The 24,624-nt window shown below is 35.2% G+C and overlaps 1 protein-coding gene across 1 annotated transcript in view; it reads right to left on the reverse strand.

The window, feature by feature from the left end:
• The window catches only part of JARID2 (jumonji and AT-rich interaction domain containing 2), a 192,798-nt gene that overhangs the window by 124,930 nt on the left and 43,244 nt on the right, over positions 1 to 24,624 (reverse strand). The window lies entirely within an intron of this gene.

The raw sequence follows: 24,624 nt of genomic DNA on the forward strand, positions 1-24,624 counted from the left end.
TTACTTTCCTTCATTATAAAGCTGTATGTATGTATGTATGTACATATATGAAAAGAAAAAAAGAAATGACTTAAGTTATAACCAATCTCTTAGAGTTTCCTCTTTTGTAAAATGAATACAGATAGCCTGGGAGATCATTTCCATCTTTAAATCTATGATCCTCTAAGTTTCATTCAAACAAAAATGTTTAAGATGTTTTCATCCACTTTTGTGGGGACAGAAAAAAAATATTACATTTTTATTTCAATTATTAATTAATTAATTAAATTTTTTAGTTAATTGAATTAATTAATTAATAATTAAGTAAATATTACAATTTATTTCAAATTTGTGTTGAGTTAATCAAACTTTGATTATCCTTGGATCATTTTCTTGGAAAATTTCCAAGGTGACAGCATAATGTTGAAAAAGGTACTCTATTTACTTGCATAAATAGACAGACAGCTAATCATCTGTACCACCTCCCTCTATACTATGCCAACCATTACCATATAAAATGCTTTTAAAGGATCAATAAATCTACATTTCATTGTTGGAACTAATTCAAACATGAAGAAAGGTGGTCTAATCATAAGGATTGCAAGAAGCATGGTGTAAGATTTTCTGGAGGTAAATAAGCAGTAGAGTCAAAAAAATTTGAGTTCCAATTCAGTCTCAAGATACTTCCTAGCAAACTGATCCCAAGCAAGTCATTTAACAACTGTTACTTGATTTCTTCAACTATAAAGTCGGGCACCTATCTCTCAGGCTTTTGTAAGAATAAAATGAAATACACTTATAAATCTTTTTGCAAAACTCAAAGGACTGCATAAATGGTAATTATTATTATTAAAAATAGAAATGTTAGAGAGCAGGCATCCATTATTAGCCTGAGGTAAACAAGTCCCTGCCAATTCATGGATGGGCTCAATCCAGGACATCTAATAAAAAAAGCTCAAATTTACAAAGTGTTTTATATGCTTTAGATGATCCTTTTCTTATAATCATTCTTTGAAGTAAATAAGTACAAATATCATTAGTTAACAATGTATACATAAGGAAACTGAGAAAGAGAAAAATCACAAAAAGTGTTATTTAGTTGTGTTTCACTCTACATGACCACATTTGGGGTTTTCTTGATAAAGATACTGAAGTAGTTTGCCATTTCTTTCTCCAGCTCATTTTATAGATGAGGAAACCAAGGTAAACAGGTTTCAGTGACTTGCCCAGAGCCACACGGCTGGTAAGTGTCTGAGACTAAATTTTGAACTCAGAAAGATGAATATTCCTGACTCTAGGCCCAACACTTTATTAACCTCACTACCCAATGCCAATAACCACCATCACATATATAAGGAAATTAAGACTAAAGAGAAAAATCACAAGAAGTAGTCGAGTACAATCATAACTGACTCCACATTAAAGACAATTTACTACTTGTGAAAACTGTCTATTTGGTCAACAGCCAATACTAACACAAAGTCTTGCAATATTGTTTAAATTGGGGGAGAGGGGCACATATATGGAATACACAAACAAGCATGAAAAATGCATCTCAAGTTTTGAAGTATGGGAGAAAAAAGGTATGGTTAAAGGTATTATAATTTCAAAAAAATTTAAAAGAATAATACATGCTCAACTACATTATGAAATCTTTTTTAATTCACATATTATATTCCCAATGAAATCATGAGCTACTTTCTTTCCCATGTAATAAATATATTATAATTCTTAAAATGTTCTGATAAATATAAAAAAAAAACTGGGTTTTTTGGAAGAATGTGAAATACTCATCTTTTTTTTTTTTTTAAATCCTTAACTTCAGTGTATTGTCTCATAGGTGGAAGAGTGGTAAGGGTGGGCAATGGGGGTCAAGTGACTTGCCCAGGGTCTGGGAAGTGGCTGAGGCCGGATTTGAACCTAGGACCTCCCGTCTCTAGGCCTGACTCTCAATCCACTGAGCTACCCAGCTGCCCCTACTCATCTTTTCCTCTACTCTACTTGATTTAATTTCCCAAGAACAAGTAGGTTAAGACAAAGAAAGCTTGCATAAATTTTTAAAAGGCGTCTAGTTTTCTGGACAGAAATAGGGCAGGAGCCAGGAATTTAGGAAAAATAATCATAATGTGGTTACTTTGATTTCTTTTTAAATCCCCCCTTGGATTTCAAGGCAGAAGGGAAGAAAGGGCTAGGCAATGGGGAGGGGGGGTGTGGGGTGTGGGGTGTGTTTAAATGACTTGCCCAGGATCAAACAATCAGGAAGTGTCCAAGGAAAATTTGAATCTAAGACTTCTATCTCTAGGCCTGGCACTCTAATCACTGAGACACCTAGACATCCCATTGCCTCAATTTTTGAAAGAGAAAACAATCAATTATAAGTGACCAAGCATGGACTTAAATTATATAAAGACATATCCCACAATGACAAGCAGATTATACCGTTTCATTTCAAAAGCAAAAGGCTGTCCCAAGAAGTAACATTTTAAGAAAACTGAAAAGAGTAGGCTAATTTGTAGCTATCTTCTAGGAAAAGTAAAGACTAAGTGGAGTGGTAGGCCAGAAAATCATGTACACTCTAGATGAAGGACATGTCTAGTCCTTCATCTGCTTCAATAGATAAGCCCAGCTTATGCCATATAATAAGTGCACCAATAAGAAATAGTCCCACTATGTGATTACATATATACTTCATAGAAAGAGCAATCTCCACAATGAGCTAATTCCTGAGTTATTTCTAGGAATTTGAGTGAAATCTAGACTGTTACCATTCCTTATCAAAAGTCAACCAACTAGTAAAGAATTGGAAAATGAATGGTTATCCATCATTTGGGAATGGCAGAACAAGTTATGGTTTATGATTGTGATGGAACACTATTATGCCACAAGAAATGACAAGCAGGGTCATTCTGGAAAAATCTGGAAAGACTTACATCATGAACCAATGTGAAATGAACAAAACCAGGAGAACATTGTACACTGTAACAGCAATATTTTTTGATGAACAGCTGTGAATGGCCTAGTTATTTTCAGCAATGCAGTGATCCAAGACAATCCCAGAAACTCATGATGAAAAATGCCATCTGCCCTCCAAGAAAGAACTGATGGATTCTGAAAGCATACTATATTACACTTTCTTTTCACCTCTTCTCCTTATTTCCTTTTTTTTTTTTCATTTGAGATCTCTTCCACAAAATGATTAATATGGAAAAATATGCTACATGATTGCACATGTATAACCTATATCAGATTGCTTACTGTCTCAGGGAGAGAGGGAAGGAGAAAGGAAGATTGGAAAATAGGGAGAGAATTTGGAACTCAAAAAAAATTTTTTAAAAGAATGTTAAAAATATTGTTTTTTAAAAAGTCTTATCAACAAGCATATATTGTCCTCTTTAAGTCAAGTAGATCACTAAGATCCTTCTTAAAGAATTTTTGCCACAACTAATATTTATCCATATCAATAAGCTCACTTTTTGATATTCTTTTGTTGAGTGGAGGGAGAAGGCTCCATCCTCAAAATCTCCTCATTTCAGATATGGACACGCCATTAACACACTGGTTTAGGTTCTGTGAATTGTTCCAGCCATTCTAGAACTTTCAAATGTTACTAAACATATCTTTGAACCACAGGATACCACTACTAGGCCAATACCACTATTAAGCCAGTACCCCAAAAGAAGCAAAGAAGGTAGCAAGGGAGCCATATTGACAAAATATCAAGTCAATTTTTTCAAAACAGGATTATTGGAAACCAAGAAGCTGCCTAACAATTAGGGAACAGATAAATGAATTATGGCATATGAATGTAAAGAAATAGTACTAAGACATTGGAAATGATGAAAGAGACTAATTTAGAGGGAACTGGGAAGGTTTGGATGGAATGATACAGTAGAGTGGAAAACAAGGAGAACAGTAATAACAAGATAGAAAAGATAAACGACTCTTACAGATTTAAGAATTCTGATCAATGCAACAAGCAGTCATTGCAAAGGATCAAGAATAAAGTTTACTACCCACCATCTGAAAGAAAGGTTATGGAATCAGGGTTTATAATGAGATATGGCATAGTCAATGTGGCACTGTTATTATTCACTAGGCATATAGTTACAAGGATTTTTTTTCTTTTTTCAAAGGAAAAGGAAGAGAACAGAAAATAAGACTGTTGTAATTAAATTTTTTTTAAAAAAATAGTACCAATTTGAGGCGGACATGATTGGGGATGTAGACTCGAAACTATCACACCAATGCAACTATCAACAATTTGGAAATAGGTCTTGATCAATGATACATGTTAAAACCAGGGGAAATACGCATCAGCTATGGGGGGGGGGGGGGGGGGCGCGTAGGGGAAACTAAGACCATGAATCATGTAACCATGTTAACTTTTCTAAAAAATAAACATTAACAAATGCCTAAAAATAAATAAATAAATAGATGAATGAATGAACAAATAGATAAATAAATAAAAGGAGTGCCCATTCATCCTTTCACTACTGTGCTATATAAAAGAGATAAAAGAGCACTATTTTCTCCTTTTTAAAAAATGACGTGCCTTGCTCTTATTTGGCAACAGTTTTCTCATTTTAGGGTGCTGATTCAAATGTGCTCCTTATATATCTGTAATTCTTCAAGTCTATGTAGGAGAATCAGTCATTAATAGCAGAGGTATAATCTACTTAGTTTTTAAAAGTATGATTGCTGCTTTTAAAAGTTATATTATACTTAAAAATTACTCTAACTCCATGAGAAGCCTCTTGTATCAAGGTAATAATAAAGTCACCTTAACTGAAAGAACATTCAACATTCCACATTTATAGCACCTCCGAACTATTTTTAAAAATGAACAGAAACCTATTTACTCTCCCTCTAACCCACCTTTCCATTCATCAATTGATGAAATCTATTCCTATTCATTTGAGTTGCAAGACAAGCCGTGTCAAAGGCATACACTGAATAGTAACTTTTCTGTGTAGAACTTCAAAATGCTCTCCACAACAATGGTTCGACACTAATAATAAATACTATTAAACAGTTGAACATGCTTAGGAGCTGGTACACCTATGCTAACATCCTATGCTAACATCCATGAGCCAAATGCTGATCTTTGCAATACTTCAATTCCTAACAATAAGACAGGCAGGCAAATAGATACCACTGACATTATGCGCTTTTTTCTGTATTGCTGTTTGGATTCAAAGATAAATGTACATGTTAAGCTCACTATAGGAAATCTCCAAAGAAATTCTTGTCCTACAAAACTACCAAACTAATGGAGTATAAACTTCGAGGTCAGGGACTGTTTTGTCTTTAAATCACTAGCTCGTAGCCCAGCATGAAGCAGATGCTTAATAAATAACTGATAGGTAACGATAGCTCACATTTATTTGTTTATGTAAAGGCTCTTGACTTGTAATTTAGAATCAATTAAAGTATTGGTTCCCAGGCATTAGAATGGTAAGGGCTAAGTGACTTGCCCAGGGTCACACAGCTAGAAAGGGTTTCCGGTCACATTTAAACCCAGGTTCTCCTAACTCCAAGCCTGGGAATCTGTTCCCTTAGCTACCTAGCTGCCCCTAATATTTAACATTTAAATGGCACTTACTATGTTCCAGGCCCAATGCTAAGTGATCACAACCACCCTGGAAGATAAGTGCTATTATTGACATTTTACATGAGGAAACTGATGCAAACTGAGGTTAAATGACTTGCCCTAGAGCTAGTAGGTGTCTGAAGCCAAATTTTAACCCACGTCTTCCCTGATTTCAGGCCCACTGTTTAGATCCAATTTTCTGAAAGCTTAGCCTATGTTAATCAAATGGTGTACTGGCAGGTAATATTTAACAACTGGCTCTCAAAAAAACCTATAGTACACTTTTTTAAGTTTAATCTGTATTATTAACATCTTGTCCATCCCTTCCTTAACTACATGATCAAGGCCTGGTTAATAAAAAGCTTTTGTTAATTTACCAACAATCAGCTTGGAATTGTATAAGTTGATTCAGGCATAATCAGAAAATAAGTGAGATGAAGCATAAAGTTTATTTAAGGAAGACTGCGTTGTCCCTCAATTAGGGAATGGCTGAACAAATTGTGGTATCTGTTGGTGATGGAATACTATTGTGCTAAAAGGAATAATAAACTGGAGGAATTCCATGTGAACTGGAAGAACTTCAATGAATTGATGCAGAGTGAACGGAACAGAAATTGTACACAGAAAGTGAAACTTTGTGACGTAGCAATGCAACAAGCCAGGACACTCCTGAAGGACTTACATATAAGAATGCTATCCATGTTGAGAGAAAGAACTATGGGAGTAGAAATGCAAAAGCAAAACATATGACATCATTTATCACACATATATATGGGTATGTGATTTGGAGTTTAGGCTTTAAAAGATTGTTCTATAGCAAAAATGAATAATATGGAAATAGGTATCAAGTGATAGTATTTATATACCCAGTAGAATTTCTTTTTGGTTCTGGGAGAGGGAAGGGAAGAAAAAATTAATCATGTAAACATGGAAAAAAGGAGAGAGGAGGAGGAGGAGGAAGAGGATGAAGGAGGAGGAGCAGCTAGGTGATTAAGTGATTTGAGAGCCACATCTAGAGATGGGAGGTGCTGGGTACGAATTTGGCATCAAAGATTTCCTAGCAGGGTGACCCTGGGCAAAAAATTTAACCTCCATTTCTTAGCCTTGAGATGGAGGTAAGGGGAAAAGAAGTTGGAAGAGGAAGAGGAGGAGGAGGAGAAGACTGGAAAGGTATGAGAGGGCACCAAGTTATGAAAAACGTTGCTATAGAAGAGAAAGGTAGCTTAGTGATCAGACTTTTTGTTTTGTTTCATTACGGAGGGAGCTTAGAAGAGGGCACTGAGGGATAACACAATTGAAATTATGCAGCAAAGGAGAAAATTTTTTGGCATTAACAATTTGGCTATATTAAAAGCACCACAGGACTGATAATATGGTTTTTAGAGGTAGAAAAAACGTGTTCCTTTTTAGGAAGACACCAAGGTCTATGGTTATCAAGTGAAATATCCAAGGTCAGTGTCTGTCTGTCTGTCTGTCTGTCTCTCTCTCTCTCTCTCTCTCACTCATACACACACACACACACTCACTCGCTCATTCACACACACTATGTATACCCTTTCTCAATTATCTATGTTTGTGGTAGGATGTAGGATTAGGAAAAATCAAAACAATGGATAATTTTTAAGTAATATATTTGGCTCTGAGATGCCTTATTATTTTGCCTCTAAATTGTGTTTTGATGTATTATTATTAAAATTAGCAGACAATGCATGGAACACAAACTGGCTGCAACTGGAGAGGTAGTAGGATTAAGCAAAGGATGAAGATTTACCACACATTATTATTATCATTTATAATTACAATGACAAACGTTAGGAGTTGTAAAGTGCAATACCTATATCTCATTTGACCATCACAAAAACTCTGTCCAGTTCCTCTAACATACCATTTTATAAATGAGGATCCTGAGAATGAAAAAGGATTTTAAGGCAGGTTTATATAGCTAGTAAGTGTCCAAGGGAGATATCAAAATTCCTAACTCCTAGTCATCCATTATGCAACATTGTCTCCCATCTACAAAAAAATCAAGAATGATTGTCAGTTTCACACTAGTTTTGAGCCAACAAGAGACACTCAGTATCAAATGTAAGGCTTTTTAGATTTATTATTAATCCATAAAAAAAAAAAAAAAAAAAACTATGGATGGTAACTATCTGTCTTTTTCTCTAACACACAACAAATTACCCAGTGTACTGAGAGAAGGATAGTCTCATGTTCCAATAGCCACTCCTGCTTCAAAATAAAGCTAGATTCTGTGTGGCCTATTCCAGTTATATCAATTCAAATAGAAGGTCCTCAATGAATATATCTATTCAATTAGGACAAAAGGAAGGTGGAAAATATCTAAGCTCAATTAACCAATTATCTAAGAAACTTTGCCCTCCTGAAGCCAAAGTATTTTATAAAAATATATTAAATATATATATATATATATATTTAATAAATATATTAAATAAAGCTATTATAAGGCTATTAAGCAGTTTTCTAACAGCAGAGATTAGCTAAAAAGTTCTGCCCAAATCCATCTGGTCTTCTTGCTTTGAGATACATCAACATTCTTTCTGCAAAGATGGCATCCCCAATCACTAGCATCTCCCTACAAATAACATTTTTTAAAGGGGATGTCTTTCCCCTTATCATAATCAAGACAATGTGTATGCTTTTTTATTGAGATACCTACCAAATGATGAAATACCATCACAAGCTAGGCTGGGCCTGTTGCCAGGAATAACAACATACGTTTGGGTGTAAAACCACTATCCACAAATAGAAGTGCCGTACTGGCAGTAATGGCAGCTTACTCAGAGGTAGGAGATGACTAAAAGGATACCAATCAAAGCAGAGGTTCTTTTTCTTCCTAAAATCTGTAATTAGTAAAATACAGTCTCTTTTCCCACTAAATCCCACCAAGTCAGAGTTATACACCTCTACAATAACACCAACTGGGCCAGTTACTAGCCAGCAGTGATGGTAACTACTGGCATGATCAGGGCCCAGGGAGATTTTCAAAATGGGTTGGATTTTGGCAAAAAGGAGAAGGAAAAGAAAATAAGTAAAGACTACAGAAGAAGCTAAGAACAGAGATACACACATTGAGAGAGAATGAAAAGAGCTCTGATGCAAAGAGGAGGAGAGCCTGATGCTTAGCTGTCTCCATGGAAACCATAAAGCAATGCCAGACCATAATTTGCATGGGAGGCGGAAGTGAAATTCCAGGACTTGATCTCCAAGGTAACAATGTATCAGAAATAAAGAAAAGAAAGGAAATGGCCTCATTAATAATGAAATTGCATCAAAGATAAGGTTCCCTCTAACAGGAAGTAAAAAAGCCACAATTGGAGGCCAGCCAACAAGAAAAATTTATTAAAATCTACTACCTTCCAGGCATATGCTAAATATTGTGATGGAATAACCAAAATGGCACAGGTCTTACCCACAGGGAGCTTGTTCTCCACACACACTCCATATATATACAAATATATGCAAAACAAATGGGATAATCTGGGGGTGAGATATGTAGCAGCTGTAGGGATCAGAGAAGAATACTCTCCAATTGCAGGGAGTGTTTATAAGCTAAACTTCTAAGTCAGGGGTCGGCAATCTTTTTGGCCATGAAAGCCATAATCACCACATTTTTTAAAATGTAATTTCGTGAGAGCCGTACAGTGCTCACAGTGCGGCTCCTGTAACAGTGCCTGAAAAAAAAATTGACTTTATGGCTCCTGCAGAAAGAGCCAGATACAAATGGTGATGGTATAAAAGGAGTGCAAAGGGTGAGCACAGTATGCAGACCCAGAGGTCAGAGACTGAATGTCCATTTGAGAAATACTTGAGTAGGGCAGACCTTAAGAGTTCCAGGAGTGGACTAATGTCTAACAAGGCTGGGATGACAGGTTCAACCTAGGTTAAGGAGGGTTTTAACTGCTAAACAGAAGAGTTTATATTTGGTTCTAGAAATAAGAACTATGGAAAATCTCTAAGCAGGAGTGACAAAAGTCAGACCTGGGCTTTAGGAAAAACACTTTCATAGTTGTATGTAAAATGGAGTGGAGAAGGAAAAAGGGAATCTGGAGGCAGATGCTCGAGGGAAGAGGAGATGAGGTTGCTATCAACAGTGCAAATATAAAACATAGAGAGGAGATTGATCTTTTCATCAGAGACTGGGATGAAGGGAGTTAATGTCAAGAGCTTATTGCTACAGAGGAAGGGGAAAGGGGGACTAAAGAGAGAATGGCACGTATTATTAATAAAATAGAAAAGTCTTCTACCTTTTATAAACATATAATTTCCTTTAAAGTTTAGCTTCTAGAAAAGGTCTGCAACTCTATAGGTGAGGAAACTAAGGCCTCCTACATGGGAAAGGTAGCCTGTCAAAAGTTATAAAGTTAGATGATGGTATAGCCAAGAGAAGAAACAGATTTTCTAAACTCAAATATAAAGAGTTCATCTGGAGTTGGGTTTTTTGGGACAGGAAAGATGAGGTTGTTTATCGAAGGACAAATACTGTATGTTAAACTTTTGGAATAAAAAGATAAAAATGACAGAACCTTTTTCTTCAAAGAGCTTGGGTTACTATTGTTGTGAGGAAGATTAGTTATTGATTATAATCCCAAATTAAGAGAACTCAAAAAAGAAGACAAAAGATTGTGAAGATAGAGAAAAAAAAAAACAAAAACAAAGGGGGAGATCAGGGATCTCACCAAAGAGACCGCACCTGTGCCAAATCTTTCAGGAAGCAAAGGGTTTCAGCAAAGTAAAGTCTATCTTGCATAAATACAAGGAGACAGATCAAAGAAACAGCTAGTAATTCAGTCTAGATGGAGCATGAGAGAGCAAGGAGGAAAATAATGCAATCTGTTTATCAGGCTCTCATCTGAAATTTTGTCCTAAGATGAAAAATATGTCTATCAACTCTACAGGAACTATCTAAGGAATACAGGCCCCTCAGTGAATCAGACAGACAGACAGACACAGACACACATACCCCATGATTGAATCACTCATAACCCACTAACAAATATAGTTCCCTTTTGTTCCTTCTTCTTCTTCATACCAAAGGATAGAAGAATCATCCAAACAAACCTGTATGTCATCTCATACAATTTAGAAACATATAAGAAAATTCTTTTGTACAAAGGATTTGGAGATTCTGACTTTTGGAAAGCACTTTCAAATCCTTCGATCAATAGCCTACCCACAATACTGTGGACCCACATTCTCTAGGCCAGCAACTTGAATCTAACACCATGCCATGACCCAACCTGTTGAGAAAGGGCCATGCCAACAAGAAGAAAGAAATCCAAAATTTCATTAGATTATCCAGAAAAAGAAGGCAGAAAATGATGGAGAAAACACAAACACTCAGCATTTACTTTTATCCTCCCAAGCAACACTAGCCTACTCTTCAATACCAGAGCAACATAATCCGCTAAACTATACTAATGCCTTAAATTCCTCCTGAAGTCCTAGTAGGATTCCTCAGAAGCAGGAGAAATATGAATTCTAAAAGGGTACAGCAAAAGACTTGGACTGTGGGCCTGTCTAGCTAATTCAAGGAACTTATCTTCAAAAGCTTTGCCACTCCAATTGAATAAAATCATTTTGGGCCATCTCCATCAATGGAGAAAATGACAACCAGGGAAATGTTAAATCCTAGAAGTACTGAAGAAATAACACAAGCATTATCAATCAAGCCTATAGACAGAACTTTCAAAAATTTAATTCTCTGTTCTGCGTCAGCCAAAATGTGCATTCTCCCTTTTAATTACCCAAGCTGGGATACTATAATTTTCTCTCCCTCCTTTTTTTTGTTGCAAAAAAAAATTACTGGTTCATTACTGGGAAATGATGCACCTTTGCTCCTACTCAGTTGTTAAAATCTACAAAATCAGAGCAAAGAAAACTAAAATTATCAAGCTAGATGTAATGAAGAGTTCGCCCATCTAAAGACAAAATTTACTCTCCCTATTTCACAGATTGTCTGGGGCTAGGGTTCCTTAACATGACCTTGAAAAAAAATCATTTAAAAAGAAAAATTAAGAACAGTAAAGCACTAAATAGTAATAGAGTCAAGGAGGTGGCACAGTAGATAGACCAGTAGGCTGGGTCTCAGGAAAATTTGAGTTCAAATCGAGCCTTAGACACAAGCTAAGATTTAGAGTTAAGATGTAGCTCTAAACAAGTCATTCTGTTTTCCTCATTTGCCTCAGTTGTAAAATAAGGAAAATAATAGCACCTACTTTTCAGGTTTGTAGTGAGGATCAAATAAAGTAATATTTCTAAGGCACTTGGCAAAGTGGCTAACAGCTTTTTTGGTTGTTCAGTTATATACAAATCTTTGTGACCCCCTTTGACCATACTGTCCCTGGAGTTTTCTTGGCAAAGATATTGGAGTGGTGTGCCATTTTTTTCTCTAGTGGATTAAAGCAAACAGAGGTTAAGTAACTTAAGTCACACAGCGAATAAATGTCTGAAGCCTGATTTTAATTCAAATCTTGCCTCTAGCCCCAGTGCTCTATTCACTAAGCTACCTACACTGAGGACTAAAAGGCACTATATAGTTCCCATCATTATTATAATTTAAAGTACTCTTTTGAAGTTTAATTGGTATAAAGTAGTATTATAACTTTATTTTACTGGATAGGTAGATGATAGAAAACAAAACTTAGGATAAAGAAAGTCTGAATTCAAATTCTGCTTCAGAAACTTCCATTTGTGTGACTTTAGGCAAAGTGAGCCTCTCTGTGCCTCAGTTTCCTCATCAGTAAAATTGGAGATAATAAGAGTACCTCAGCACCCATTGCTTTCCCAAGGATTCTTGTGCCTTATTAATATTAAAAATGATAAAGGCTTGTATAAATATATAAATTAGTATTTTAATTAAAACCATGTTGATAGATAAAGTTATCAGACCACGCGCTTGTAAGCATTCAAAACTGCCGTCGCCTCCATTACTGTCTCCTGTTTCCTGGAAGCGCCTACTCCCAAAAGAGGCCACTTCCTCCTAACCCAGGAGATTTAAACCCTTCCTGCGTTCAAGACGTAAGCCTTCCCAAGCCCAAAAACCGGAAACGGAAACCCATTGGACCACGGGAAATGTAGTTTGATACATTTCCCAAATTTCACTTTTACAATTCCCCGTGAGGTCCGGCAAAAAAAAAGGTTAGTCCTTTTTTCTTCGCTGGACCTGTAAAATAACAACTTCTAAATTTTTCAGGAATTTTGGGGAAAAAAGAAATAGATGAACAAATGGTTAAAATTAGCCGCATTGACAAAAACCAATTTGGGGGGCTGTCCCCCACTGGCACAACAGTGTACAATTAAAACAATACAAACAACTTAATTTCAACTCCCCATAGTTCAATCAACTGCACCCCAAAGGTCAAAGTTTGGTCTTCATGGTACAGTGAAGGCTTTTCAGACATCTTCATGTGTCCTCACCAAAATAGTTTGTCGTCTGGATTTTGGGGAGATGGCAAGATCCTTATCTTGAAATTATTCTCAAAGTATTTAAACTTTACATTATAGATTACAAAACATACATTTTCTTCTAAGATTTATACAATTCAATTCCCCGAGAAATTACTCCTAAAAGAGTTAAATATACATATATTTTTACATTATCGAATTTTAAAAAACTTAGCAGATATCCCCGTGAGGTAAATCTTAAACACATCTTTTTTTTTTTAAAAAAAGGTACCTCAGGTCAGCTAAGGATGGCAAAATACAAAGAATAAAATTCAAGAAAAAAGAAGAAAAAAATTAACTTGTGAATGAAATGTGCAAAAATCTGGGGAAAATAAACGTAGACCTTTGAATGAAGGTCTAATTAAAGTGAATTCAGCAGTGTGCAATTACCCATCCAGGGCCAGGACTTAAGGAAAATGTCTCTCTCTGATCTGACTTATCATCAGCTTTTTAGGGAAGTGAGCCAAATAAAATAACCAATCTTAGGTGCTTTCTAGGAATATAAGTTGAGGGGACCCACGTCCTCTAAAAGTTTTAGAAAAGACTGGGACTCCAGGACTCAAACCCCAACTTCAAGCCCTAAAGTATTGGCATAGAACTGCTATTATGCAGATCTTAGTCAGTCAAGTCTCTGACCATGTGCTTTCTTTAGCACTATTAATGGCTTTCATATTCCCTTCTGGAATCAGAGAGGCATTTAAATCACAGTCCTATAGGCTCAGGTATTTGCTGTAGAATCAGAAAAAAGATAAATAATGATTATATATGTACTTCCAGTACAAGATGATAAAAAGGAAAATCAATTTCTCATTAGAAAAATGTTTCAAAAATCAAAAAAAAAATATATATATATATATAGATATAGATATAGATATAGATATATAGCTTAGAACTAGAAGGGTTATGTTACCCCAAAATGAGGTTTTCATTTTGTGAGTGAAAATGGATCTTACAAAAAGCAGATTTACAGTGCACATTCAAATAGAGTACCATTATTTCCAATAGCACATTTTAAAACAATAAATAATGATGTTCAAAATCATATACTTGTTACAATCTGTAACCCTTGGCAAATGCTGTTATTGCTTCCATAGCAAAGAATATACAGGAGCTCCTTGACTCTCTGTATTTAAAAAAATCCTGGATAGGAAATGCTTCTACCCATTTAAGGCAATAATATCTCTTATAATAAAATATATAAAAGCTTTATCCTTTAAGACAACAATTCTTAAGGATTTAAAGTAAAAGTTTAAAAATACCTCTTGTAAAATTACAAGGTAATATTCAAAGCATGGAAACTTTCAAGGTTCTTTGCAATTACCAAGACAGAATAAATTTTTAAAGACATGTGCTCTATAAATCCAGTAGTATCAGATCAACAAGCTGGTCAAAACCTCTTACCAGTTCTAATAGATTTTTCTCATTATTTGGGAGTTACAATAAAATCATAACAGAATTAATCTAGCAGCCACAACCTACATTAACTTAAAATGATTCAGTGTAACAGGAAAATCAACGAAATAAGCAAGATTAATTAACAAAAGTAATTAACAAAATACAGTAAGATACAGTCTTTTTAAAACAGAAATAAAGCTCATTCAGTTCCGAGGTTTTAAAAGTTCACCCCTGGTTTCAATTTAAGGTTCTTTTGATTGAGTTCTGCTGAGTTTAAGGGTTTTTTTTTTTCTTTCAAGTTCAAAGTTCTGAGCAGGTATGGGGTGAATTTCTTCCCCAGAGTTCAGTTTTTAATCACAAGCAAGTCTGAATAGGCCATTCTGCCCCATTAAGGGTAAACGCTAGGTCCACGTGGTGTCGGGTCATTGTAGAAAATCCCACTTGTAGAGCTTGTGTGGGTGGCTAAATTAGGTCTTTAGAGAAACATGTGGAAGGCTAGAATGTCTCCTATAAGAAAGTAGAGAGAAGGGGAATATACCCAAATCGTTAGCAGGAGGAACTGAAGCAGTCTCTGGAGGTCGAGATCTCGGCAAGTCAGGACTGGGTTCCTTCCCGGAAATCTCAGGTTCTGGAGCTCGGGGTTGAACGATGGCAGCATCAGCAGGATCGGCAGCATCAGCGAGTCAAGAATGGAGATCAGTGGCAGAGACAGTCTGGCTGGGCTCCGGGATTTTAGTGTAAAGCCAAAAGCCCGAATTGGCTGGCCTGACCTCCCTCCCAAGGTGGTTTGGGCTGGACTGGCCGGCTGAGTCCCGCCGGAGGCAAAAACGTGCTCTTGCTTTTAGCAAAAGCATGGCAAGGAAAGTCACTTTCCTTTTTTAAAAAAGTGCTCAAAAGAGCTGAGCCAGATGGCCAAAAAACAGGCATGGCTATAGTTAGGCTATCTGGAAGATTTAGAGTTCGAATTTCGACCTTCTGGTTCGCCAAATTATTAATATTAAAAATGATAAAGGCTTGTATAAATATATAAATTAGTATTTTAATTAAAGCCATGTTGATAGATAAAGTTATCAGACCACGCGCTTGTTTCCTGGAAGCGCCTACTCCCAAAAGAGGCCACTTCCTCCTAACCCAGGAGATTTAAACCCTTCCCTGCGTCAAGACGTAAGCCTTCCCAAGCCCAAAAACCGGAAACGGAAACCCATTGGACCACGGGAAATGTAGTTTGATACATTTCCCAAATTTCACTTTTACAGCCTCTCACAGGGCTATTTATTTCACAATCCCTAAAGCATCATGTTAATCTTCATTAAAATGAGGACAGCTCAATATCAATCACTAATTAATCTACCAACTCTCTTTATCAAATAATAGAAGAATGAGCATCTTTCCATTAACTCATCCATTTCCTGGTCACTGATAAAAAGAAAATTGCACACCCACCAAAATATTTAGCATTTTTGTACTGTTTGGTGATGCTATGAATCAGTGCAACCATTTTGGAAATAAATTTATAATCATAAAAATAAGATGATTAAAATTCCAATACCCTCTGACCCAGAGATTCCACTGTTAGATTTTATGCCCCAAGGAAGCCATTCATAAGGAGGAAGTCATCATATATGCCTAAATATTTATAGCATCATTTTTTGTGATAAGAAGGAATTGGAAGTAAAATAAAAACCCAGTGATAGGAGAATGGTTAAACAATGGTGATAGGAGAATGGTTAAACAATGGTACATGCTATAAAAATTGTGAATGCAAAAACAAACAAGAAAACACAGAAAAATATGAAGTGATTTAGATAAAACAAAATTTCTGATCACAAGGTCAATGCAAAAAGCTGCACACATACACATTCATTCACATTCTCTCTCTCTCTCTCTCTCTCTCTCTCTCTCTCTCTCTCTCTCTCTCTGTTGCCAAATTACTAAGAACAATTGCTTAGAAAATGCCCTCACTTTATCCCATTACAAGGGTGGGAAACCCGCAAATAAGGCCACATATTCTTCCATATATTTTCAGATATTTTCCAGAAATTTATCAATTATGCTGATTTTCTCCCCTTTTCATTCCTTTTTTTATCTTTAAAAAAATGAGGTGGTATATGGGGTGGCTGTTTTCAGAGGAAAAAGGGAGGAATATTAATTATGGCAAGGTTTTTATAATTTACAAAAAATTTTTAAAATATATTTTAAAAGAACTGTCAAATTCTTTTGCTGATTGAATGGGTTTTGATGGAGAGGAAGGTTTCTTCTTACTCTTACTTTTGAAAAAAATTATTTGTTGAATGAATAGCTGTCTAAGCAAGGACAGAAAGTTAGTTAATATAAAGACAAAAATATGAATAAAATCTTTTTAAAAAGAAAAATAAGCTCTGAGCAAAGGGCCCAATTTAATCACCAAGGAATATAAGATAAAATGGAAGCCAAACTCCATTTTCATCCAGCCTTTTCGTTAATCCCTTAAAATAGGAAAGTCTATTTTAAAATATTTTTAGGATGCTTAGAAAGGAAAATTTTACTCTGAAAAGTTAAAATTCAACTTTCTTGATGAGCATTTCACTTAAAGTATTAAATTAGATTGTTGATGTATTTTTGTGGAAGAATTGGGGGGAGGAGGTATTAAAGGAACTGTCGATTTGTTTTTTGACTAGTACTCCCAAGAATTGTTCGTAACAGAGGAAAGAGCACTGGATAAGAGTCAAAAGACCAGTTAGAATCTCAGCTCTGACACTGACCAGGTGCATTGTCTTCAGTTAAGTCATTTCATCTAAGAGCATTTGCATTTGGAGTCAGAGTACCTTGGTTCAAATCTTAGCCCTTCTACTTATTGTCCTGATCATGGAAACCTACAAGGCTTCAATTTCCTACTCTGCAAAAAGAAGGGGGGGACTGGAAGATTGGACAGTCTTCTTCTCCAGCTCTAAAATTCTTTCAATCTATGAGAATTGATTTTTATCATCTGTAAAATGGGGATGCTATCTACCTCATATGGTAATTGTGTGGAAAATGCTTTGTAAAAATAAAATATAAAAATGTCTCTTATTGTTGCTGTTAATATTAGTTACAAAAACGGAGTTGCCTCGATGAATTGAGGTGACTATAGATGGTATCTGAACCATCAACCCATTCCTTAACAGCACCCCAATATTAACATCTCCATTTTAGAGACTAAGCAATGTGGGGTAAGAATACTTTGCTGTTGATTCAGATTTATCCATCCATATTAGAATACTAATGCCTCTATTCATTTTACAACTTTATTTTGCCTGGGGCAAAAATTTCCCTCTATTCAATATTTTTTGAGTACTGAGTATTCATTTAAATGAATAGGAAAACTGAATGAAATAAATGTGTAGGTTGAGACATGTGATTGTACTAAAGGGCAACTAGTGGTTACATTTCCTGTGTTAATTCTCAACGACCCTCACTCTTCCTCTCTCTAGCAGTGAAGGATTTAAAAAAAAAAAAGCCATTCAAAAGAAGGTTTTTTCTCCCACAACTGTCAAAAATGACATACACAGAGGATCAGTTGTCCAATGTGTAGAAAACCTCCTTTATATGGTATTTTTTACTCTGGGATTTTCAAAACTTCCATAATATCATCCTGCCTCTATTCCAACTATCTCCAGCTGTTTTTTAAATGTCTAAATTAGAACAATTCTAGTCAAGCTACTCCTGAAATGTCCAGTTGTCACAGTGCTGGCCTCTTCCTGAAGAAAAGGTTTTCTTGCATTCTAATGAAATGGAAATTCCTTGGAATAACCTGGAGTATGTTTCTATACAAAACCAAAGGCATGTGATACTGACATATATACAATGGTTCTTGTTTTTACACAATCACCTCTAAAATTGACAATAAGATCATGCAACTGAATGAACAACGTGTATCATGGACATAAAATGCTCATTATATGAATATATGGGTATGTACACATATTTGAATATGTTTTTATACATGTGTGGATATGTATGTATCTAATCTTACTTTTTCAGTAAAATGGTAATCATGGTCATGGTCAGGATGATGATGATGCCTGTCTATGTACTTCAGAATATATATAACACACACATGCACGCACGTGTGTGTGTGTGTGTGTGTGTGTGTGTGTGTGTGTGTGTGTGTGAGAGAGAGAGAGAGATATGAGTGAAAAAGTCAGTGGAGTTTAAGTCTTCAGCCTCTACCTTCTTTCTACTACATCACACTAAAGAATGGAATTACACACAATGGAACAAGGAATTTTAACATAGGGTCCATAGACTAAAAAGGGATTGTACATATGAACTTGGGTGAGAAAAAACCTACTTATTTCCAGAAATGTTATAAATTATTCATTTGAAAATGTTTTTACATAAACTGATGCAAAGTGAGCAGAATGACAGAAGTATACACACAACAACAGCAATGCCATATCATCATCATCAACTGTCAATAACACAGCTATTCGGATCAATACAATGATCACAAAACAATTCTGAAGGACTTATGACAAAAAAATGCTTATTCATCTCTAGAGAAGGAATTGATAAGAGTCTGAATGCAGATTGAAGAATACTTTTTTTTACTTCATTAGTCTTGATGGGTTATTTTTTGTTTTGTTTTGTTTGGTCTGTATTTTCTTTTGGAACATGGCTAATATGGAAATATGTTTTGCATGACTAAACACGTATAAACTATATTTCTAATTGCCTGCCTTTCCAAGCATTGGGAAGAGGGAAAGGGAATATGAAACTTAGTACTTTGAAAGGGTGAATGTTTTTAATTTACATGTAGTCAAGGAAAAAAATTCAAGTTAAATGAAAAATATTCTTCTTAGGAGTCCATAGACTTCACCAGAATGTCCAAGTGATTCAAGAAACAAAGAACCCCTTCTTTAGATTAACATGTGGAAATCATATCATATTTCAAAAATCCTAAGGATCTGGTGGCATCTAACTCCAAGGCTAATTCTTCATAAAGTAGCTAACATGATGAAAAAGCTAATTATTATTGACCTACCTATTTCGAATCATGGAATGTGTTAAATGCCCGAGTTAAAGAAGGCAAAGAATAAAGAAAGTAATATGGAGAAGTTACAGTCTTTGAAGGATCACCTGTTACCACTGAAAGCTGGAAGAATTAAAGAGTTAAATAGCATTTAGTTATAGCTTCCCACACCCTTAAAAAAAAAAAAAACACAACTTTACATTTAAAAACATATTTAATAGGATTAAATAGCTTTAGGCATGCTAGGGAGAGCAGCATCAAAGACCTAGAATAGTGATACTCTTTGTTAACATCAAAAGAAAACAATTTGTCTGCCAAAAAGGCTCACCCTCACCTTTTCAGAAGATCTAAATTTTTTTTATTTTACTTTTGAGCATTTTAGCATGTAAAAAGCATAACAGTTCAAAAGAAACATGAGGCTTCCAAGTTACAAAAAAGACTACTAATCTTAAGTGCTAGAGGGAAAGAGATGACATATATGTGGGTGCAAAGGATATCCACCACCCACAGCCAACATCGGGCCCCCAACTTTTAAAACCACACACACACTTCACTTCTACAATAGGCATGTTCATGGCTAACCTATGCCTCTGTAAGACAGGAAACTCCCACCATACCTCCTTTTAAGGGTCCTCCACACAGCCCTTCCTATGACTCACTACCTTGAAAAGATCCTGACTTTCTTCCATTCCCATTTGTGCTCACAATTTACTATTTTCACTCATAGGGAGAAAGAAAAAGAGAATTTTTAAATTAATATATACAAGAAAGAACATTAAGATGGTATATTATACACACGCTCACACATATGTACTTATATACATATACAGACATACAGAGAGGGAGAGATACATATAGATATATATTGTCAACACAGTTGTCAACTTTTGACTAGGATAGAGAGGCTTTGTCTGGAATCTGCCTAATGATCTTTTTTTTTCTTCCATAGAACGGTAAACAAATGGTCACATCTTTCCAAGTTCTCTTTTCCCAGAATAGTATTACGAGAGATATTAACTCCACTGCTCCAGGCTTAAACTCATTTCAGACACTAATCATGCATGACCTTGTATACCTCTTCATACATGTGTCACATGTTCCCATACAGACTGACAACTGCTTGAAAACAGGACCCTGGGCTTATTTAATTAATCTTTATTTATACCGCACCATTACCACCAAGCTTCCCATCAAATTCAAACAGAATTCCAGAATGCTGGGTCTTAAAAGACCACAGAGTTGGAAGAATCCTCAAGAGGGCAACAACGTCATTTTGCTGATGGATATACCGAGGCCCAGAGGGATTAATTGTCATACCTAAGAGCCCATGGGTAAGTAAGAGCCAGGGAAAAGAATCAATCCGGGGTCCCCTGGTTTCATATTTAGTACTCTGTCCATTATAGCATGTTGCCTCTCATAATTTTATTGATTTTCAGTAGAAAAAGTACCATCATAGCATGCTTGTAATTCTATTAAAAATGGAAGATTACCTACCACTGATCACTGAAATAAAACTGAAATTTACATATCATAAAGACTGATAGTAAGAGAATCTTTTATTCCCAAACTATGGAAATAGGGCAATTAGTAGAAAGGGATACTAGATTTGGGGGTAGGGTACACAGAAGGTCACAAATTAAAATGTGAGAGACAATGCAAACATTTTGGCCACTACAATATCTTCTAGATACCATGAAGGACTTACTCATTTGACCCTATGATTACGGTAAATCAAGTAACTTGTTCCCAATGCAGGATTCTAAATTTAGTAGCACTAAAAAGTTTCATTGAGTTAACAGTCATTATACATAAAATTTATCATTAGGGAACACCATGAGAGAGTAAAAAGAGTGCTAGAGTTCAGTCAGAGGAACTGGGTTCAATCCTTTTATCTTTGTCACAAGTTGCACTAACAACAGCAAATCACTTAATATCTCCCTCACTTTAGTTTCCTCAGCTATAAAATGAGCAAGCTGATCTTGAACTAGATAAGAACTTTAGAAGTCTTTGACCTTGTAAAAGAGAAAGAGGAGGAAAAAAAGGCAAGTGCAAGAGAAAATAACAAAGAACATCAGTACATGTGAACAATGTTTTCCCAACCTCACCTAAAAAAATCCTTCAAAGTTTCCCAGGCAAAAAAAAAAGTTCACCATCTGAGCAGCATCACTCCTATTTCCCAGAGAATGTTTCTACCAATGACAAATGATTTAACAATATGATCAAATAATGGTATCAAACCTAAAGATAATTCTATTCTAAGGATCAAAGAACTGGGCGATTATTTGAGCTTCTGAGCCATAAGATGATGCTTGACAGTAATCAATGAAGAAGTTAAGAAATACAAAAGTCTATCAGGGGAACACAATAGGTATACAACAGGAACAAATGAGACCAAAAACCTACTGTTTGATAAACCCAAAAATCTTATCTATTAAGGTAAAAAACTCTTAGAAAAAAACTGGTTGGAACTAGAAAGAAAACTGGCAGAAACTAGGTACACACCAATGTCTCACAATTTGTACAAAGATTATCCTCCAAATGGGTACATGGTTTAGATGTGGAGTGACATAAAAAACAAATTAAAGGGGCAGCTGGGTAGCTCAGTAGATTGAGAGACAGGCCTAGAGACGGGAGGTCCTAGGTTCAAATCCAGCTGAGACACATCCCAACTTTGTGACCCCAGGCAAGTCACTTGACCCCCATATTGCCCACCCTTACCACTCTTCTACCTAGGAGCCAATACATAGAAGTTAAGGGTTAAAAAAAAAAAATAAGAGGAAGGAAATTATTATAGATTATATATTACAAGTGAACAAAAGAGGAAGGAAGATTATTATAGATTATAGAGAAGGAAAGGAGTTTGTTCACAAACTACAGAGACTTATCTCAGAAGCTAAAATAGCTAATTTTAATTACACAAAATTAAAACATCATTATACAAACAAAACCAGTCTATACAAAGCTAGAAGGGAAGAAGGTAAGTAGGCTTTTGAAACAAGTTTCTCTGAGAAAGAAAGGAATCTTTTCTGAAATAAGAATCATTCCCCATTTGATAAATGATCTAAAAAAAATATCATAAACAGTTTAGGGAATTAGATATCCAAGCTATCAAAGGCCTTATAAAAAAAATGCCTTGAAACCTTTATAAAGAAGAAAAAACAAAACAACACTAAAGTCTAAACTCACATCCATCAGATTGGACAAATTGACAAAAATGGAAAATGAAAAATACTGGAAGGGAGTTATGGGAAAAGAGATACAATACACTAGAGCAAATGTCAAGTGGAGTTAAAAATTGGTCTGGCGATACTGCGATACAATATAGGATGTATGTACCCAATATTAATAGATAATACTAATACCGCTAGGTATATATACCCAAATAGATAAGGAAAAGAGAGAAAAATATAAATATACAAAAATTATTTTGCAATGAATGGCAAAGAAATGAACCTTTGGGAGTATCTATACATTGAAGAATGGAATAAAAAGCATCACACATAAATTTCATGGAATACTATTATGCTACGGAAATTAATAAAGTAGACAGCTTCAAAGAAAATAAGACTTAGAATTAATATAGAGTGAAATGAACATAACCAGGACAATAATTTATATAATAATGTAAAAACAAACAACCTTGAAAGATTTAGGAACTCTAGTGAACAAAATGACCAAACATGATTACAGACAATTCCTAATGAACCAGGTTATCTACTTAATGACAGAGAGGTCATGGACTCAAGAATGCTACAAAATTTTAGGAGAAATTAATTTCCCTTGATTATAAGGTTTTCTTTTCTCTATATTGGGAAGTTGGGAGAGGGGGAGTCAAAAAGAAAAAGGCAAATTTTTGTTGATTGAAAAATAAAAACAAAAAAGTAAGATAAAAACATAATACTTGTCTTCACAAAAATTTTCAGTGAGAGAGATACCTGTGAAACAAGTCCTTCTCAAGGACCTTATCATTAAGGCTGAAGGGGAGCTGTTTGTATAAAGGACACTTTATACAAACAAAAAATACAAATCTACTAAACATTACCAAAAAAAAAAAAAAAAAGCACATTTAAGCAACATTGACATACCCTCAAAGGCTACTCCAACTGCTAATCACTTCACCTACCATAAATTAAGAGTATCAGATCAAAATATTCCATAGTTACAAAGTTACAAAGACCTTCTAGCTCAAGCCACGTATTTCATATTTTGAGACAATCAGTATGTAAGAGAAATTCTAGATATATCTCTTTCACACTGCAACTTTATCCACCACAGTTTCAATGTATATCAGCAGGGTTAAAAATTGGTCTTTATACTGAGACTTTAATGAGAATTTGGTGGGAGTTTTACAGATGCCCCAGATAACAAGAAAAAAGTTTAGAAATTCAGAAATGCATACAATCTTTTAATAAAATTTTAATGCCATATATAATTTCTTTTTTAAAGTTAAAATAAGTAAAAAGTCTGTAAAAGAACACAAAATCCAGCAGATAGCAAAGGTTAGAAATGTAGAGAATTCTTTAAAAGTTTAGTAACTGATACATGTATAAAATGTATGTTTGTTTTTAATACCATTGTTATACATGCATTATAATTAGTATTCTACTCAAATTTGTTTCCTTTTTTATTTTATTTCATTTAAAAATTTTCTTCTTTATATGATATTTTTACTTAAGATTGACCCTACATATAACCTATGACAAAATGTGCAACCCAATGTAATGTAATGTAATGTAAATACCCCATAAAAGAAAAAAAAAAATTCAGATTTCTGCTCTGGTATGAAGGGAGGGCCTAAAATTTTACACAGATTTTTCCAGATAGAGAACTGCACCCCTAAACCCTGAGATGTAGAAGAGATACCTATACTTCTGAATAAAATCATAGATTACGTTTTACATGTAAGCTGTTCACAAAACCTCTGCCAAGAGTTCCTCCCTGGATAGACCCCTCCAAAGTAAGCATTATAAACAAATTACATTCAGTGCTGACAGTAAGACTCAAATTCTGGAAGATTATGGTAATTGGTCCTTACTATATGTACTTGTGGCCAAGATAGTCCTTTCCTTCCAACACACTCAATTCTTTGCCAACAGTTTACTTTAGTGGAGTTTCCTATAAGTACCCTCACATCTGGAGGAAGGGAAGAGTGCCAGAGGGGAAGGGAATTCTTTGCCCTTGCAAATATTTAAACTGAACACAA

The sequence above is a fragment of the Gracilinanus agilis genome, chromosome 1 (genome assembly GCF_016433145.1).
Source record: "Gracilinanus agilis isolate LMUSP501 chromosome 1, AgileGrace, whole genome shotgun sequence".
NCBI lineage: Eukaryota > Metazoa > Chordata > Mammalia > Didelphimorphia > Didelphidae > Gracilinanus > Gracilinanus agilis.